The following is a 21,260-nucleotide window of genomic DNA, read 5'->3' on the forward strand; positions in this document are numbered from 1 at the left end:
GACCACCACCACGGCGACTTGCGTTGCTGGGTGAGCTCGGTTTAGTTTAGACCTGGAAATAGCATTTCTCTTGACATCTCTGTGTGTATATTTGAATGTCTTATAGATGTGCCTTTGAGCAGAGCTTTAACTCTGCCCTGATCTGTTCCTGAATTCAGGCCTGTGCATGTCCCCTAGGGTAAATTACTGTAAGTGCATACCCTCCATTTATAAGGGGGTGAGCCTGCTCCGTTAAGTGCTGGGCAAAGCCTGGGGGCATATGTGCAGCACATGCTCTCTCTTCATGGGGTGGAAATCGGTTGTTCAATAACATGTGGGCATATAATGCATTGCACGACAATAGTAGCGTATTACAGCGGTTTTAGTGAATTAAGTTTTCTGTGCTTCTGACCTTCACATTAATAGGTGGTATACACATGTATATGTGTGTGAGAGATCATTTATGTTTATATTTATATTTATCGCTTCCCTTCATGAGGTGAGATAATTATACTTATAACAAGAAAAGAATTGAGATAATAAAGACAAGGTTGACCAGATGAAGCACCTGTCCAGAACACGAAAGCCATGTGTGGAAAGCTCTCTCATAAAGTGTCTACAGACGTGAAGAAAGGTATTAATTATTTGTCACTGGGGTTCACCTTTTATGGTGCTAAAAGTTACTGGATGTACTTCATGCAGTAAAAATTTGCAAAATAGTTCTATGACTCCTGCCAAGTTACAAGGGTATCTTGAAACAGAATATTGTGAGAATAAAAATAAGGCTATTGACATCTTACCTCTCACAGTCTTGAGATTACTGTTCCTAGAAAACTGAATATGGACTAAAATTAAATCTGGCAATGAAAATTCACATGCAGCATCATTCAAAGTGGATGTGCTCTATGAGAGAGAATGGAATGTTCCACCAGGGAAAACACTTTTAAATGTTCTGTCACTAACAATGCAACTGTCTACTATAAAAATTCAACCACACACACACACACAAAAAAAAAAAAAAAAAAAAAAAAGAAAGAAAAAGAAAAGAGAAAGAAAAAGAAAAAAATTAAACCATTAAAATTATCTGACAAGAGCATAGTGTGGAATGCAAGAATTATCACCCAATGTGCTTGATGAATTAATTCAGAGGCTGAGATTTTATGAAATCTTTGCAGATCTGGTGAATGAGAAACTGTTTTGTTTGCCTTTGTGTTAGAAGTCTATGCAGACAAATATGAAAAAGATTTATTACTTTCCAAAACTTTTGACATGTGCACAACAGAGGAAGAAATTTTTAGGTGTTTAGATCAGTTTTTAACACACCATCAAATAAACTGGCAAAAATATTAGCTAGTTGTATGAACAGTATGAAAACAATGGCAGGGGGAAAAGTCAGAAGGAGTCATTCATTTCAAAACAATTACCAAAGTGAATTTACATGTTCACTGTACACTGACTGGATGTGTGCTAGCTATTGATAAGACGACAAATTCTTCCAAAACTACACTGAATATCGGGATACCTGGGTGCCTCAGTCAATTGAGCTGCTCGACTCTTCATTTTTTTACACCAAAAATCTATGGCAAATTACCTATTAAAAAAAAATCACTGGTGTTTATATGTGGTTATTTTTGTAAGTTAAGAAACTCTGTTACCACACATCTCTCAAATATAACAAGGGTGAACTACTATAGTTTTAAAAAATATATATGTATGGGATGCCTGGGTGGCTCAGTTAGTTGAGCAGCTGCCTTCGGCTCAGGTCATGATCCCAGCGTCCTGGGATCGAGTCCCACATCGGGCTGCTTGCTCAGTGATGAACCTGCTTTGCCCTCTGCCTCTGCCTGCCACTCTGTCTGCCTGTGCTCTCTCTCTCTGACAAATAAATAAATAAAATCTTAAAAAAATATATATATATGTATAATAAATTTTACTTTTTAATGCAGTTGTAGGTTTAGAGAAAAACTGAGCAAAATGTATAGAGTTCCCACATACTCCTTCCTCTACCCCCCAACAATTTCCCCTGTGTTGCATTAGTTTGGTGCCCTTGTTAGAACTAATGAACCTATATTGATATACTACTTACTAGTAATTAAAGACCGTAGTTTACATCAGGGTTCACTCTTTTGTGTTGCACAAGTCAGTGGATTTGGACAAACGTATAATGTCATGTATCTGCCATGACCGTGTCAAACAGAACAGTATCATCACTGTAAGGATCACGGTGGTTTTAAGAAGCTGAAAGAGCTCAGTTGGGATATCAAAGTAACATTGTTACCTTGCCTCCAAGTGCAGACAGAGCTCTAGCAACTAAAATGAAACCCATTTCATTCCAGCTCAACACATCACATTCGACACATTTCATGCAGGACCCACTAAATTTACCTGTTTGGGGCCTGAGAATGAAAAATGAGGAAGGGGATAGAAATTGATGGGGTAGAAGGGAAGGTATGATACGGAGTGGCAGACATCCCTGGAACCCAGCTTCTAACTCTGCCACTCAATGCCTGGGAGATTCTCCTGCAACTGCTGGCTCCTTTTCCTGGTCCACAAAGTGAGTGGTTTGAAGCCCTGATCGCCAATGCCCTTCCAGCTCCAAGTGAAAGAGGGCCATAGATAATTATACCCAGGGCTAGTATGTGTTTAGCGAACTGAAGAACATTTTCTTGGAGACTGAGGATTTCTTGTGCTGATTGCCTTTGGAGAATTCAAGAAATAAAAGAACAGCTTAACATAAATTGCTGTTTGGGATTTTACCAATTTTGTCATTAAATGGTATGTTTGGGCCACAGCTAAAAGGAAAAGAAAATACTAATAATTCAGCTTATTTCTAGATGAGAACATGTAAGTTGGACTCTCCTCATCCCCCCTTTAGTACATGAACAAAGTCAATACAGGAACGTTTTTCTTGGAATAGAAAAAAAAAAAAACAACTTGATACTAAGTGTATGAATTCTCAGAGAAGGTGGACCTTTTATTTGGTGCCAATTTGTCTTTTCTTCTTATTTACACAGAACTAAACTAAAGTTGGTTAGTGGTAAGAAGCAGAAAAGTGGGACAGTAGTTTTGTTTATAAGTGCCTGTGGCTTTACTGTGAAATCCTAGGTTCTAGACTGAAGACATTTTTAGAAGTCTTCCGTTTAGAGAAGAACACTGCATCCAAAGGATTGGTGTGAATATTTACTATTAAAAGTAGCTGACATTTATTTTAAGCCTGACATTGTTCTAAGCACCTTACATGGATTATAACATTTACTCACTCATCAATCTTATGAAGTAAACACTATTACAATCTCCATTTTGCTGAACCAGAAGTAAAGCACAAAGAAGTTAAATTAACTTGCCCAAAGGTCACTCTATATGGTTATGTTGAGATTTGAATGTAGGCAGGCTGACTCCTGAGGCTGAGTTCTTAACCCCTATACTATACTGCTATAAATTATGTATTTATATATTTTGGGAAAGGAAGGAAAATATAATATAACAATATATCTAAGAGAGTAGCTAAGACAAGTGACCAAATATAGTCTGTAACACTTGTCCTGTACTTAGGAATGTATAAATCTTAAATTGTAGTAAATTACTGTTCAAACTGACGTTGCAATTCGAAGATGAACTCTTCATCCTTTAATATACATTTGGTTACAATGCAGATGGACCTAACAGACTTGAACTTGTGTCCCAATTTCAAATGTGCTGTCCATTTGTTGCTAGGATTATGCTATTGCTTGACAAACAATATGGTCTTGTTGGGAGACAATTCTCCAGGTCTCTTGCATTTCTGGGTGTCCTGTAGGAAGAGGCACTGACTTTCTTCTAGACAACCTCCCAAGGGTGTTCATACAGTGAATAGCCTTGGAAGAGATGGGTGTCTTCTCTTGGAGCAGGCATGCTTTACTATTTTATAATGGCTTACTAACCATTATAAAATGTTCAGGTTCCCTAAGCTCAGGGTTCCCTTCCTCTAACCACTGATTGTGTGTGTAGGTGTCACCTGGCCCTCTTCATGTCATTCTGTGGCTACTGTGGTTCAGGAAACTGGCACGAGAAAAATGCCAAAACATGTTGACTACTGACATTGCTATGAATAATGAAGTCCTTTGTCTCTGACCCAGGAGCCTCAAATCTTCGCCAACATTCATGCAACTATACCATACTACCTTGCTGGTTTGCAGGAAGGGTAAAACCTCAGACCTTTCATAGTTCTTGACACCTATATCTATATTCTTTATCTTATGAAAATACCATCACCACCACCTAAATCAATAACACTTGTCAAAGGAATCTTTGAGGTAAGTGGAACAAATGAATCACCTTTTAGTGAGAACCTACTGGAGGTTTCCCACATGCTAGCCTCATAACAGCTCTGTCCAGTATAGACTATTATCCTCATTTTTCAAATGAGGAAACCGATGTGTAGGGACACTGAGTATTTCCCCCAATATCTTTCAACAAGTGAATGTTAGAACTTAAACTTGAAACAAGCCCAATGTTCTTTTTGCCACTATTGCCTCTTGAAACATTTTAGCTTCAGAAATGTTAATTTTCAAACTAAATTATAAATGCCACTGGGAAATAAACTGATTGTTTAAAGAGAATATGTGAACTTTCAACTAGAAGGACAGGAGGAGGTGAAGAAAGAATCAGTATGAAAGAAATAGAGGAGAGAGAGGATGAAGAATATGTCCAAATACCTTTTAGTGCAAATGGTGGAGTAAGGTCCCTCAAGCAAGGGTTGGAGTTAGGAGGGTATTATGGATATGATTAAGGGGAATTGGTGTTGATCCATGGAGAATCTCAAACAGGGAGCCCAGAGTAATCCCTAGAAGGAGCCAAAAGTTGAGTAAGCAAGCAAATGAGACATTCATCAGAGACGGGGAAGAATATCAAGGCCTTGGTAGTTGGAGAGAGAAGATAGGGGAGATTTCTCAAAGCACTGGATTACTGTGATGGGGGCAGTCTGTTGTCACTGTTGGGTGTTTGTCTGCTTTATTATTATTATTATTATTATTAGACACAAATGGTCTTGACTTTGTGCAGTAGGAAACTGTTAAGGACCCCAATCTGGTTTGGACAAAACAACAGCAACCACCATTTACCTTTGGCTGTCCCTTAGGGCAATGAACTCTGTAAGATATCTGTTCAAAAACCAAAATGTTTGGAGTCAACCACCGAAGATACCTGCAGTGAGTTCTTTGTGCCCTTGTTTTGATTTGTTCAATTGAGTTGTGCTTTGAGCCATGAAGAGCCTTGAAAATAATAAAGGTTGCTGTTCTTTTACCCCCACTTTGGGTAGAAACTAAACAATATGGTTCTAGCATGTAGCCTCGTAAGCACTGCCCACCATATTTTGTTGTGATCAGAACCACACTTAGCTCACTGACACTCTGCAAACATTTGTCAGTGATGATGGTGGCCCCCTGTTCTTTGTTGCCTTGCAGAGCATGGTTGAAATCATTTGGGAAAGTTTCTCTTCTGCAGGGGGCTGGGAAAGAATGATGAATGGCTCCCTTGTTCTGATGCATCATTCTGCCTCCTACAAGGGAAGAAACTGACAGCTGCTCATCTCTGTGCTTTCCTGAGCCCCACCTTGCTCTCCTACAGGCTCACTTACCGTTTCTGAAAAAATAGTGTGCCGTGGGGGTGAAGCCGAGTTTCCTATTATTCATTAGGCTTGAGTCCTCATTAGTAACTCTTATATAAAATAAACACGAGGCTCTGCAGAAACAGGGAACAAGAGCCCACTTTATACAAAGTACAATGATAAATGTCTCCTGTGGCCCTAGATTCCAACTCTTAACATCTGTGATCTCCCCGTCTCCCTGGCAACATAAAGTAAATAATAAAAATAGTCCAAATCCAGGAAAAGCACAGCAGGGAATGTCTGTCCTAAAAAAAAAAAAAAAAAAGTGCTTAACGTGCACTCGCATACCAGCAAGAGGGCCCATGTGAAACTTAGCAGTTGATCGATAGGAAAACAACAGTGAGTGGATGTTGCGGAGCGTGAAAGGAAGCAGACAAAAAATGTCAGATTGTTTGAAGAAGTGTTGTCTGCTTTCAATAGGAGGCCTGAAGGGAGCATTGCTTTTTACATTCATGGGCTTGTAGAGTACGGATTTTACATTTTTCCAAATGTGTTTTGAATTAGAAGCCTGTTATGTTACGCTGTATTTAAAGGGAGCCATAGATGATAAAAGTGAGAGTATGGAGCAAAGAGTTGGATAGTGCTGATTTCGTTCTTGCCACAGAGCTTCCTAGCAAAACTGTGGTCTCTGAGCTAGACCTTCTGGGTCTCCTCCCTACCTGCCCCTCAAAAGTTGGGGGCTGCTCTTCGGGTGCCCCCACCCACCACTGGAGGGGGGCAAAATGGTGCCCTGGGGGGAGGCCTCTGAAGGCCCCACAGTTGGTGTGAAAGCAGCAAAGCAGCCCCCTAGGAGAGAAGAATGTGCCCTCTGGGGCCCAAGAAAACCCTGCAGGAACAGAGTATTTTTGAGAATGAGGATTTTGAGTTAATTGAATTTTCTAGTTAACTGTTAGCAACTAACGCTGTGACTTTGGCCCTTTCAACTCACTGAGGCTGGTTTAGGTCATCTGCAAACAAAAAGAGAAGGGGACTTTATGACCCTGCTGTCCCTGCGGGTCCTGGAATTCTATAATTCTATGAAATGAGCACAAAGCAGGATTCTGTTTCAGCTTCTGTGGCTAAAAAACTCAGAATTTATCAGTTTACTGTTCTACTGTAGCAAAAATTATGCATTGAATACAACCAGATGGCAGGGCGTGACTGTGTGATTGCGTGTGTGTGATCGTGTGTGTGTGTGTTGAGGGGTACGTGTACCTTGGGGGAGTGACTGAGAGGTCTTGAGCCAATTCCAGTGACTGGCTGTGGGAGCCTGGGCCAGTTGCTCAACATTTCTTGGCCATGTCTCTATCCCTGATGGAGTTAATGGTTCTCACCTTACAGCATTGCTGTAGGAACAATTACAAATGATCCATAAGTGGCAACTACCATATTTTTATGATTTTGGATCCGTTGTTTGAAGAATATTTATTTATTTATTTATTTGAGAGAGAATGTGAGAGCGAGTCGGGGGAAGGCGGAGAGGAAGAGAGAGAATCCTAGGCAAGTTCATGACCAGGAAAATAAAAAGGAAAAGAGGATGGAATAGAAAGTGGTAAAGCAGTAGGAAAAGCAAAATACTGCAGAATGCACAGGACAGAGTAGGACAGAAGAGGAGAGTGCAGTCAGCAGGGGAGGAGAGTGAAGACAAAAGGAGAAAGTCAAAAGGGCAAAAGATGAGAAACAAAGAGAAAGGAAGGAAGGGAGGGAGGGAAACCTAACTGGAGGAAAGGAACAGTGAATAGAATCTGCTCCAAAGCCATCGTTGTGGCTGCTGACTTCTGCTGAGCTCCTCATTCCCACCCTACCTGCCAATCAATGACAAAATGTCTGTGCACAGCTTATAGTAAAAACTTCCGCCTCTCAGAGCCCCGCCCTTCTAGACTATGACATTAGCCCAAAGGGTTCAGCTGTACTCTCTGTTTAGAAGAATGGAAACCATCATCAGAGTAAAAAGCTGCTGTTAAGAAGTCAATCAAGAGCCCCCATGGCGGATCTTCAGTATAGAGTCACACGACAGTGCCGAATGGGATCCCCATCACGAGGTCCTGAGGCTGCTTTCCATAAATCACACGAAACAGGCGGCCCCACTATACTGTGAAATCTTACCTGCATGATCGAAAAGATTCTTCAGGGGCGCCTGGCTGGCTCAGTCAGTTCAGCGTCTGTATCTTGATTTGGCTCCAGACCTGATCTTGGGGTTGTGGGTTGGAGCCCTGTGTCGGGCTCTGCTCTGGGTCCACACCTGCTTAGGGTTCTCTCTCTCCCTCTTCCTTGTCCCCTCCCCAACCCCGCTTTTGTGCTCTCTCTCTCTCTCAAAATAAACAAACAAACAAATAAATAAAAATAAATTGCCAGCTCCAAATCCATTTTAAATCTCATACCAGATCTGTTGAGAGCAGTGATTCTCTACTGGGGGTGATTTTTGCCTCCCAAGAGACATTTGATGATGTCTGGACATATTTTTGATTGTAACAACTTGGGGGTGGTGTGGGGCATGTAATAGGTAGAGGTCAAAGAGGCTGCTGAGTATTCCACAGTGTAAAGCATCCCCCTAGCCAACATGTCATGGTGCTGAGGTTGAGAAACCTGGTTTAGAGGTAGCCAGTGACACAAAGTCGTTTTGTAAATAGGGGGATCCTTTTGGCTTTAGTATCTTACTATTAAGCCTGAGAAAAGTCTAGATAGAGGAGGCATTCAGGGGGATTTGTAAACCTTTAAACGGAGTCGCTGTTATGAATCACAGAGGCATGTTTGCCTTTCGGGCAAAAAGATCTGTAGCCTTTTACGTGCCAAAAAAATGTGCTCAGGGTTTGCTATGCAGGGCAGGAGAATCTGTCCATAAAAGGGATGGACTCCGCTGCCCAGAGGGATTCCCTTCAAGGGTTTCCCTTGTGAGCCTGACAAATCACTGGGAAAGGGCAAGTCTGGCCAGCCTTCCAGCTGCAGCCCTCCCGGAGGGGTGTTTACACTTCCCAGGAGGTGAGAGTGAAGAGGCTGTGGTGCAGGGACTGGACTCTAGACCTAAAAAGGGGTTGTTTGGGAACGATCCTCTGTGCCTAAGACATGAAGATCAACCTGCGTCACTGGGTTAGAGGCAAAACCTCTAAAATGGGAACCTGGGTTTTATGCTCAGGGGAAGCTGAGAGGAAGCCATCGGGAGCTACCTGAGGTTCTGGTCAGGAAGACCAGACTCCCACCTCCCCGTGCTTCTGCTGCTTACGGACTCTGTGAGCTGGGACAGAGCTACCGCCCACCTCTCGTACGCCACACCGGATGCGAGTCTTGCACATGCAATATGCTTTCACTGTATTTTTACTTTGAACACTTCAGAGTAGCTCGGTTAAATCATACAGAGTCAGTAGCTGGTTGAGTCACCCTAGACTTGTTTGACTCCAAAGCCCTTGTTTTTTCCAAGGTATCACAGTTTCCTCAAATCATTGGCGGCTTTAAGCCTTGGTTTCCCCCCTTGTTGAACAGATGCCCTCAGACCCGACCCCGTCAAAGGAGAACCATCCTTGATAGCCTCTGGCTTGTAGTTGGCGCTGGCCTCTAGCGGGGGCTCAACACTCCTCCTGTCCACCTCCCTCCCCTCCCCTGCTGTGGCTGGTGGTTTAAGGACATTCACAGCCATCGCCCCTGTTGGGGGCCTCAGTGTGCTGAGCTAAAGGCCTTGTGCCCAACCAGGGGGCAGGCCCCTGCCAGGTCCTCTAGATCTCTCTGCCAAACGAGTCAACTCCCTTTGCCTAGGGAGCTTTGGAAGGGGGTGCACTCAACTCCCTCCCTTTTCTGTTCCACTTGTGGGGATGATAGAGTTAGGTGGCAAAGACCTTGCTCCTCAGAACTGGGAAGACCTGTCACCTCTTTCCCACTCCTCAGCCTGGCCTTGGTGCCGGTGTGGAAAGTCCAGGCCAGCTCCCCTCGTAGGCCTCAAAGCAAAGTCGTCTTCTTCTGCTCTGTGGAGCCTTTCCTTAATCCACCACTTGTGGACATGGATGCAGAAACTGACAGAGACAGGCCTCCTCGGGCTTCTCTTCTATGGAACAAAAGGAAACTCCATGGGTTCACCCTCGGTCCCCGGATTCTACACTGCATGTGGGACCGGAACTCTGCTAGGAACAAAATGTTCCTTATCTCTCTTGGGGAGACTTTCGAAAGTGGGTGATTTAGGGCAGGATTTAGCTATTCCTCAGTTTCTAGATCACATATGACATTAGCATCACCCCTTAATTCTGTGGTACTTCTATGGTGAAAAGTTGGTGCTTGACAAATGTCCCCCCCCCCTTAGACATGAACAGAGCCTGAGAGATCATATAGTTTAGGGGTTCTTAACTGAGGGCCCCACTGGAATCGGTACTAAAGGGAATAGGACTTCTCTCCTTAGTTCACAGCTCTGCAAAAGTTTTAGCCAGTGAAATAAAGCAGGCAACAGAGGGAAAATATTTCTCTAGAGAAAGAGGCACTTTTATCATACAATATGGTTGTATTGTTGGTCAATTTGAATTTTGAAGATTTGAAATATTCCAATATGTTATTTAATAAATAAAAATTGTAAAAATTTGAAGCTCTTCTTTTTTGGCGGGGAGGCTGAGCTGAGGGGAAAGCTTCAAGAGTAGTCGAATTCTGAATCTGGTGGGTCGGGTGAGTACAAAACCTTGGGTAGGCTGTGTGCTCCCTGGCAGACTGGAGGACCTGGAGAACAGCCGCGTCCTGCAGGCTGTAGGGTGTGGACACTCGATCGCTCCAGAACTGTCAGTGAACTTGGTGTCTGTGGCCTTGTTTTTTTGTTATTTGGGGTTTTTTGGTTTTGTTTTAATCAATTGCTACTGCAGTAAGTGAAGATCCTCTTTACGTCACATAACAAGGCCAACCAAGTGCCTGTTAAGTGGTAGAACTAGAGTTTTGGACTCGAATAGGGGTTCGTATATGTTCTCTGCAAGGGTCTGATAGGAAACCTGTTTGACTTTGCATGTCTTTTGGTCTCCGTCACAGCCATTCCTCTCTGCCGTTAAAGCATGGAAGCAGACATAGACAAAACGAAGTGATCGAATGTAGCTATGTTCTAATAAACTTTACAGATAAACACTAAAATGTGAATTTTGTATAATTTTCACTTGTCAAAGGAATTATTTTAGGGGGTTTTTCTACTATATAAAAATGTAAAAACCATTCTTAGCTGTGGGCTTCACCAAACTGGGCGATGGGCCGCACTGAGTCTATAGGTCATAGGGTTTTTTCGTTCTTAAAGATTTTATTTGTTTATTTGACAGAGAGAGACACAGCAAGAGAGGGAACACAAACAGGGGGAGTGGGAGGGGGAGAAGTAGGCTTACCACTGAGCAGAGAGCCCGATGCGGGGCTCCATCCCAGGACCCTGAAATCATGACCTGAGCCAAAGACAGCCGCTTAACCTACTGAGCCACCCGGGTGCTCCACACAGGTCATAGTTTCATGGCCCCTGGACTAGAAGTTACATGTCATAAAATGCCACGAAATAAGTGCTATTTATTGTGCCCCAAAACCTTGTTAGAAGTAAAAACAAGTTACAGTGTTTGTTGATTAATGCAGCACACATGTACATACACACACATGCACATGGATGTGTGTGGATGTGTGTGTGTGTGTGTGTGTGTGTGTGTATATATGCATCTTTTCCCATGGGAAATTAGTTTTGAATTCCTGAGGAGGTTGTGACTACATACTGCTGTTGTGGCCCTCTGGCACCATTCAGTGATGAACTGTATCCATTTCCAAATCACTCTGCCAGAAAGGGCAAAACTAGAGGGCACTATGATATTTCACAATATTTCACAAATAATTTCTATTAAATAGGTACCAAACTACAGACCCGAAGAGATGTAAGACTATGATGACTTTAACAAGATACAGATGTGTGTGTCCGGTGGTCAGTGAGGGACTGGCATTCACGTTCCTTCTACCTTGTTTTTCTGTCAACCTTGGCTTTTGCCTCATAGTCCATGATGGCTGCTCTACCTCCCACAGTCATACCCAAATTCTAGTCATCAAGAAGGGAGAAAGGGGAAAGGAGGGCACAGTTGGTTATAATTTTTAGTTTAAAGAAACCACAGCTTTTGATTTCCAGCCAAGATGGAGTAACAAATTAGATTTATAATCTCTACTCAAACAACAACAGAAACAAAACATATTAAATGATTAAATGATGGTTTTCAAGATGGTGGACGTGGGTGACAAAGGGATCCCTGAGAGACAGGAAACAAGTGAGTGAGTTGCCCCAGGCTATGGTGCCAGATGGGGCAATCCAGAGTTGAGGGTTGGGCTGCGAGTCCCAGGAGCCCAGGTAGTTAGGGTTCAGAGGCAAAGTATGGCAGAGGACGGTGCTGCGCGGACACCACTCCAGAGATCTGCAGAGGGTTCCCCTTCCCTGGGTCTCCTCTCAGCCCTGATTACTGCATGTACGTAAGGAAACCAGCCAAGGCCTGGGAAAGAATCACCTAAGCATCACAGAAGGACAATTCTCAAGCGCTCAGTCAGGAATTAGCTCCTCTACCCACTAGCCAGAGCAGAAAATCTTCCAATTAGTGGGTAGAATTCTGGTAGAATTCTCACGGAGTCTGGCTTCAGTGAGGCAAAATGAGCCCTAGGTTAAACACTGCTCTGGTCCGACCAAAGCTTAAAATAAGATGTGAAAGGATCAAATTGTTTCCAAATGGAATGGGATGAATGAAAGATATCAAGTCCTGATCCCTGGAATCTATCAGTGTTATCTTATTTGGAAAAAGAATCTTTGCAGATGTTACATGACATTAAGAATGTTGAGATGAAGAGATCAACCTGGATTCTCCAGGTGGGTCGGAATGCCATCTCAAATGTTCTTTTAAGAAGGAGGCAAAGAGGACACCTGGGTGGCTCAGTCAGTGAAGCACCCAACTCTTGGTTTCTGCCCAGGTCATGATGTTAGGGCCGTGAGATCCAGTCCTGTGTTTGGCTCCACACTTAGTGGGGAGTCTGCTTGGGGATTCTCTCTCTCTGCCCCTCCCCCTGCTCATGAGTTTTGTCTCTCTCTCTCTCTCTCTCTCCCTCTCTCGTAAATAAATAAATCTTTAGGGAAAAAAAAAGAAAGAGGAGGAGGAAGCAAAGAGATTAGATTCACACAGAGGAGAAAGCAATGGGAAGAAGACAGAACCAGCGATTGGAGTGATATGGCCAATGTTGAGTGCCACCAGAAGCTGGAAAGGCAAGGAAAGATTCTCTCTTAGAGCCCCTGGAGATATCCTGCTGACAGTTTGGTTTCAGATTTCTGGCCCCCACAACTGTGAAAGAATAAATGCCTATGTTTCAAGCCACTAAGTTTGGGATAATTTGTTACAGTGGCACCAGGAGACTAATACACCAAGTAGCTTAACCATATTCCATAACGAGACTCAAGAATATTTATAGGAATACAAAATTATTCAGCACATAATGAGATAAAATTCACAGTGTTTAACATCCAATCAAAAGTGAACAGGCATGCAAAAGAGTTGGGGGGAAAAAAAAGACAACACGTAATGAGAAGAAAAATCAATCAATTCAACTGACCCAGAAAAGACACAAATGGAAAACTCGCCGCCCCCCCCTTTCTTTTTCAGATCAGGACCTGATGCTGCTGAGGATACAGCTAACATCCAAGTTCTATTACCAAAGGATGAAATGGAGAACGTTGGCAGACAGCTGGCAGTCCCAGCCATCGTAGTAAAAAATCTTGTCTCACCCGTTGTATTAGTCAGGGTTTTATAGTCGCAAACAACTGAAACAGATGTGGTCGATTTAAGCAGAAAAAGTAATGAATAAAGGGATATTGTGTATTTCACAGACTACAGAACCAGCCTTAGAAATCGAGCAGGAACAAATGAGGCTTGGCCGCAGTCAGGACCGCAGCCAACATCTTGCTCCAGAGCCCATCGAGGGAGGACAGTGCTGGATGCCACAGCCTGCACTCTGGAGGCACAAGTCACAGGTGCAGCTGCTGCCCCTAGGAAGTTGGAACTGATGACACTGCTGTTGCCAACCACCAGCAAAGATGCGCCTCACCTCTCCTTCTTTGTATCCCTAGCTCTAGGCTGCCGAGCATACGTCTGACTGACAGTGTCTAGGTCGTAGTGTGAGCTCCAAGTGCAAGTGAGGTTGGGAGAGTGTCTTCAGTCTGCGACGGGAAGCAAGTTTTGCCTTGCATCCAGATGTACAGGAAAATAGGTCTTCTCAAAACTGGGAGTGTGCAGAATGTGAACAGCCTAATAATAACGGTGATGAAGAAGAAGATGATGATGATGATGATGATGATAGTAGTAATTGACAAGGGTCCATTCCGTGCCTTCAGATCTACCAATGTTAGTGAGCCATGAGAGCAGGGCAATGGGGAGATCTTGGCATTAGTGACCCATCTTCTACTCTTAAGGACCAAGTTTTGCCACTCATCTAAGCTCTTCTTTGCATCTCATTAGTAAAGAATACTTTGTAGTCAGATATATTTGAGAATTATGAGATCATTAGGAAGTAAATCATCTAAATCTGTGTCACTAACTTCCTACTTTGGCTAAATTTTTTTTTAACGAATGTTTGTTCCTTTATGGACATTCTATTGGCTACCTAATTTTGTCTCCAAGAGAAGGAAAAATAAAATCTAAAAGGGTGGCAGGTAGTTAAATGTACTGTTCTTTCCTTTGCACTTTGGTATTTAGTGTAGGGAATGACTTTGACCCTGTTTAAGCCCTGACCAGCTTGCTTCCTGGATGAATTAAGTCCTTGATCTGTGATGATTCTTAAGCAGACCCTCTCATTCTCCTTGATTGAAGGGAAGTGTTAGATTAGAGAATATCTGGCTGAAAAGGCCAGTGTTTTGGACAGCTGCATTACTACGATTGAAGAGTGATGGAAGACCTCTACGTTGTCTCTATTGCTTTATCCTTTGATGTTAATTCCTTGGACCCTTTCCACAAGGCTCTCATTAAAATACAAAATCACATAAGTGACAACATATAAAACAGTTGTCACTTTGGATACCTTCAAGGAGTGAATTTTTCTAGTAGTAACTAACACGTCTTTAGCACTGAAGTGTGCTTTATGCACAATTCATCCCATCATTCCTCACAAAAGCCCTGTCATAGGGTGATCTTATGCTGTTCCTTTTCTCCAGATAAGCAAAGTGAGGGACAGAGAAGTCAATAGGTTGCACAGATACTAAGTGGTTTAGCTGGGATTCAAACCCCCCAGTGCCCACCTCCAACACCCACCTTTTAGCCCATGTCCTTGCTGCCTATCTTCTAGGCGAGCAGTGCCAGAAATAGGACACAGAGCTGGTAAATGCTGACACAAGGGAGGGGGGAGTTCAGGTCCAGTGCATGGCACGTAGCCCATAGAAGGCAGGCCTAAGTCCAGGTAGGAACTCTTCTGAAGGGACACAGAGGAAGGATTTGGAGGGCTGGAGCAGCATACATCGCCCTTTGGCCAAGGGCTGTCCTTCTTCCTGGCTAGTGGACCTTAACCCTTTTATGCAGACTTGCTCTGACTTCAGGGCTCTGCTTTCTATCAATTACCTTCATACCTAATAAAATTGGCAGACTTTGTCTGCCACCTTGAGATCCAAGGATACAGTGGGGGTAAGAAAGCAGTATCAAGGGGATACAAGAGTGATCCTTAAGGAGATAAGGAAAATCATTTGCTACCTATGGAGAGCAAAGTCAGCAATATGTATAACAGTGGGGCAAGCTCCTGAGGACAGAGGATGAAAGCTGTTGGTGCCATTGCTAGCTATGTCTAGATGTCTGGATGGAGAATCCAACTGGGGGATTATGTCTCTGGAAGGCGAGCTCTGTGAAACATAAGCCCCAGAGCCTTCTTGCTGGAGAGACAGATTCACAAATCTCCACAAATTAATATTCATAAGCCCAAATATTCACAGATGTGAAGCCACAAATGTTACCACTGCTGCTTCTGCTAGGGAATTTACTAGCCCGAAAGTTAATAATGACATTTAGTTCTGGGGGCCGTCCTTTCACAGAGAAGGTCAGACTCCAAACCAGGATTCAAATCTCATCCTGATTCTCTCTCTGTCCCTCCCTCCCTCCCTCTCTCTTTCTCCAGCACCCACAGTGTCTTATTCTAAATATAATTCAAGTAACCAGAAACATTGGACGATAAGTAAGGGGAACTAAAACAGAAGAGCATCGAGCAATCCTTTGGTTTTTCCCAACAGATCAGACAATGGTGGAGAAATACAGAAAAGCTTCTGCCAAATCCATCACGCCATGACTCCAGTTTCCCAATTCTTTCATCATCAGAAGAGAGTCGGTCGGGTACTATCAGCAGAAATAGGCTTTACAAGTAGTCATGCAAACACCGCACTGTGATTTAAGCCTCTTAAAAAACCCAGACTTATGGCACTTAGGCTGATAACAGATTCTATCTCCAAAACGTCTTCTCTCTGGCATCCTGTCTTTTGAAGAAGCGCAGAAACTCGTAATGTGGTTTTAGTCTATTTATAAATTTCTGGCCTTATTCATCTTCCAGAATAAGAAAAAAATTAAAACATTGACTGGTTAATACCATAATTAGGAACAACACAAGTTACAAAATAGCAAAGTGGAAGGTAATTTGGGGATTAAAATAGACTTTTGGCTTTCAAGATTCATAAGATTTTGTATGCAGACAGGCTGGCATTCCTGCGAGGGTGGGTGGGGAGGGAACAAGGGTGGTAGAGGGGGGAGTCTTCCAGATTTAGAGTGCGTAATCCCAAAGGAAAGCCATTCTTTTTTTTTTTTTTTAATGTTGGTGGGATTTGCATGATTTAAATTCTTTTTATTTTTTAAATTTTTAATTTTTATAAACATATAATGTATCATTAGCCCCAGGGGTACAGGTCTGTGAATCGCCAGGTTTACGCACTTCACAGCACTCACCATAGCACATACCCTCCCCAATGTCCATAACCCCACTGCATGATTTAAATTCTTATTTTATTAATGTTTTATAGGAAGTGTGGAGAGTAAAGACAAGGATGGAGTAAGGGAAAGGAAGAAAAGCATCCTTTAATTTCCTTGATCTACTGAAGAATGTGCTGGAATAGGAAAGTTCAGTAAAAGTATCATGTCCCTATTACCAGGGAATGCTTAGTGGAGAGATGTGACAGGGACAAGGCAGCTCTTTAGGTGTGGTAGAAGTGACTGCCAACAGAAAATTAACCATACACCATGCAACGTAGCTGCTACACAGTTGGGCAGATGAAAAGTTGATCTCCAGAATGTACTTCCTGGCACATGAGTAGGAACATGTATACCCCTTCTCTGGCCTGAGTGTCTCTTCCTCCCCAGTAGGGAAGGGAGACCCTACATACCATGCAAGGATGGTAAAACTGTTGGGCAAGATTCATTAAGAAGAGAATGGTGGGGGACACCTGGGTGGCGCAGTTGGTTGGACGACTGCCTTCGGCTCAGGGCGTGATCCTGGAGTCCCGGGATCTAGTCCCACATCGGGCTCCCAGCTCCATGGGGAGTCTGCTTCGCTCTCTGACCTTCTCCTCGCTCATGCTCTCTCTCACTGTCTCTCTCTCTCAAAAATAAATAAATAAAATCTTTAAAAAAAAAAAAAAAAAAAAGAAGAGAATGGTGGTTGATTAACCAGAGTGACTTCTTCGACTTTGGGGCAGTAGTGTTGTATCCTGGAGATAACATAATCTATACCCAAAACTCTTAAAAGGCATGGGAGAGTGAAGACAAGGCCTCTTTAGGACCTAGACTAGTAGGAAGAGTACTATGTGGGTTCTTGTCTCAGGGTAAGGGCACAAAACAGCTAATTCTATACCACCACAAATGAACTGCCACAGATAAACGAGACCTTGGCCTTTTCCATTCACATAAAAACCCTAATTTCCTAGCTTATACTACTAAATCTAAGGTCAGCTTAATCACAGGTTGGGATACTATTACTGTGTTTCCACAGTTAAGGTGAGAAGCTATATTCTTTTTTTTTTTTTTTTTTTGAGAAGCTATATTCTTAATAGGTTCCACCCCCCCCAAAACTAAATGGATTTGAATAAGCTGAAAAGCCTAAAAACTAGGGACTCTTTTCATTGTTTTGTTGGGGGCAACCCTTAAAACTTTTACTGCCATTATTTTTTTAACTTACAAAATTGTAAGGGATGAAATGGACAAGAAGTCATTACACGAATTATAGAAATAGTCAACATTTATCTAATTTTATCATTGAGCAAAGACAGCTAAAGGGGGTAAGTTCTTTTAAGAAGAACCTAAATGTGTTTAAAGTGAAATACTACACTAGCCTTTTTTTTCCTGAATTGGAAAAAAAAAAAGGGATATATGGAACTGAACAAGTTGGGAAGGAATGTGTCCATTAAACAAACATCCACCATTTGTGTAACAGTTCTGTCAGAGTGGAGTAAGGCAGGGATCACTGGTTTATCTTCGACAGTGATCTCATGTTTTAGGTACCTAGAGTGACATTATATAGCTAGCTGATGGCTGGGTATAGTGAGTGGATATAAGTTTTACTTTGAATTCACAGTAAATGATAACGAGCACAGATTTAGCATTTTACTTTGTACACCTTCTGTACCCAAATCATCCATTGCTCTGAAGCTTGCACTTTGGGGGAGAAAGTTGGATTCTTCCATAACTTCTTTGTGAGTCTGCACCAACCCAAGAGGTGGTTTTCTTAGTAGAGAAAAATACTCAATATTAAATAGGAAACTGACATCTTGAAAACATTTTACAGTGGTGACAGGTGTTTTGATTCAGGAATAGGCTCTTTAACACATCAAAAGCATATTCTCTCCCCACTTTTATTTTGTTTTTTAAAAGATTTTATTTATTTATTTGACAGAGAGATAGAGAGCACAAGTAGGCAGAGCAGCAGGCAGAGGGAGGAGAAGCAGGCTCTCTGCAGAGCAGGAAGCCTGACACGGGACTTGATCCCAGGACCCTGGAATTATCACCTGAGCCGAAGGCAACCTCTTAACCGACTGAGCCACCCAGGTGCCCTCTCCCCCCCACTTTTAAAGATTTATTTTTTTAAGTAATCTCTACACTCAACTCACAACCAGAGATCAAAAGTTGCATGCTGTACCAACAGAACCAACCAGATGCCCCTGCACATTATCCCGTTAGGCATTACCTTTTGCTTTTTTTTTTTTTTTTTTTTTAAAGATTTTATTTACTTATTTGACAGAGAGAGAGCACAAGCAGGGGGAGCGGCAGGCAGAGGAAGAAGCAGGCTCCCTGCTGAGTAGGGAGTCCAACTCTGACTCCAGGACGCAATCCCAGGCCCCAGGATCATGACCTGAGCCAAAGGCAGACGCTTAACAGACTGAGCCATCCAGGTACCTCAGAAGCATTACCTTTTGTTAAGCAACAGAATTATATTTTTTGGCTTGAAGTAGTGCTTCCTTCTATATTTGAAGGTTTTCTTGGTAGATATTACTGTCTCTTCCAATATTTCTTCGAAATTCCTCCCTACCTAGATTTTTCTTAGAGGATGTCTTAGAAGCCCCTTCCTGCTAAGAAACAGCCCGGTGGCTGAGACTTTGGAGGATGCAGAACTGAGAATTCTAGGTGAGCACAGATAACCTGGATTGGGAGGTTTGAGTTCAGCCCTGCCATGCTTAATTCACTGGGCTATAACGTGTCTCCTCGCCTTCCAGCAGTTTCCTGTAAGCTGCTATCTCAATGCCAAGAGCCATTTTGCCATTGACCAAGTCCGGGTATTACTGAAGGGGGCTGGCCCTCTCACACTCTCGGTGTTCCTGAGATCGCCCCCCAGCTGCCCAGTGCTATCCCGGTAGGAAGGTATGTCTGCGCTTTGCCACCCCTCCCGCTCCAGCACCTGCCTCTCCAGCGATTCCTTGGCCCCAATCCGCATCGTGTGTGCTGTGCCTGCAGCTAGCGACTGTACTTGTGAATCTCTAGTCGCCTGTGGTCCCGACGGCTGCAGTGCCTGCTAGTTCAGGTTGGCAAACTTGGACTTGTACACTCCTCCACTGTCCCAGCAGCCAGGGACTCATACTGAGCACAGATCTCGCCCCATGCGGGGCTCAGGTCTGGTCTGGCCTTGGCCATGTCCACCTCCACAGTGGCCTGCGATGACGCCTGCCACGTGGCCAGCGGCTTGGCCACCTCCGCCTCTTACACCCGGCGCACGAAGTTCAGCCAGTTCAGCAGACTCTAGCTTCTTCTTCAGGTCCAGGAGGGCCACCGAGGCGCCGTCCACGTTACGCTCAACCCGCCCTATACTCTCTCCTCTTCCACGCGTGACCGCAGCAGCCGCACCTCTTTTCCCAGGCCGTGGAGGCAACGAGGCTTGCGCATGCGCCGAGCGCGCCTCCTCCTGCTGCGCACGCAGCTGGCGCCGGAAGAGCTCGTGACACACGACGGGCCTGTGTGGTGCTGCCCCAAATTGGCGCGCGCTTTTCTCTGTCTGGCAGGTGCACCTCCGCGGGGAAAGTGGACCCGAGGTCTTCCAACTGCTCCTTCCATGGGTGCGGATGATCCTGGGTTCGTCGGTGTGCGCAGCCGCCTGTGAACGCCGCAGGGCCTCTGGCGGAGGCCAGGCTCAAGCCCGGGCCGGGGCGGAGCGACGAGGCCGCACTGCCTTGGGGCAGGGACTGCGAGCCGCTGTGCCCCCCGCGCTGGAGCGGCACGAGGACGGGCGAGGGCCATCTCCGAACACCTCGTGGTAGCAGGAGGCGCCGCCCAGGTAACGGACCCTTTACAGCTTCCTTCTGCTTGCTCACCTGCCGTTCTCTCCTGTCTGTCTGTCTGTGTGTCTGTCTCTCTCTCTCTCGTTTGGAGCTCTTGCCAGCCCTGAAGCTTTGCTCTGTCGTTTTCACGTCAGTTCCCTCTCTTTCTCTTCACCACTGGCCCTTGCTCCCGGACTGTAATCATACTCAAGTTCCTCTTATCCAAAACTAGCCAACCAAACAAGAAACCGACCCGACAGACACACACACAACCACATACACGGACACACAACCACTTTCCCTCCATTCTGCTGGCCCCTCTAAGCAAGTGCCTCCCCTATTTCTATCCCTCACAGAGCTTCTTTAAAAAGTCATCTTTGTCAACTGCTTCCGTCCGGATACCACTCCCTCGTTCCTTAATTGTAAACTGGCTTCCGCTCTTACCACTCTGTAATTTTTTAAAGGTCACTAGTCACCTGGTTACCAAATGCAGTGTTCCTTTTTATCCTTTATTTTGCCTAATCCCTTTATATGATTGACCCTGTTCCCTCATCCTAATCACCTCCCCTCGCCTCACCTCCTTAGGCTTCCCTGATAATAATTTCTCACCTCTCCTTTTATCCCTGTGTCTCCTTGTCTTCTGTTCCAGATTGAAATATGTTTCCCCTTAGAAGCTGCCCTTGGCCCTCTACTCCATCCTCACTTCTGTATGGTTTCTTGGGGAGCCCATTCAGTCCCATGGCTTTACTTCTTCCTTGTTCGTGACTCATTTCTGAAACCCCGTCTCTAGTCCTGACAGCTCCTCTGTGGAAGTTTCCACCCATCTACCAGGGTGTTGCTCTTAGCAGACTCAAATCTAAGTCAGTATTTCCTTTCCTGAACATTTACTTCTTCCCATTTCTGTTAAGATCTTTCTCATTGCACCAGCTCAAAACTTTGCTAGAATCTTTAATT

The 21,260-nt window shown here is 44.0% G+C and overlaps 1 pseudogene; it reads right to left on the reverse strand.

The window, feature by feature from the left end:
* Nucleotides 1-18,987: 18,987 nt before the first annotated feature.
* On the reverse strand, nucleotides 18,988-20,286 carry LOC122905449 (annotated as a pseudogene).
* Between the last annotated feature and the right edge of the window lie 974 nt (nucleotides 20,287-21,260).

This window comes from Neovison vison, chromosome 4 (assembly GCF_020171115.1).
Source record: "Neovison vison isolate M4711 chromosome 4, ASM_NN_V1, whole genome shotgun sequence".
In the NCBI taxonomy this organism is placed as follows: Eukaryota; Metazoa; Chordata; class Mammalia; order Carnivora; family Mustelidae; genus Neogale; species Neogale vison.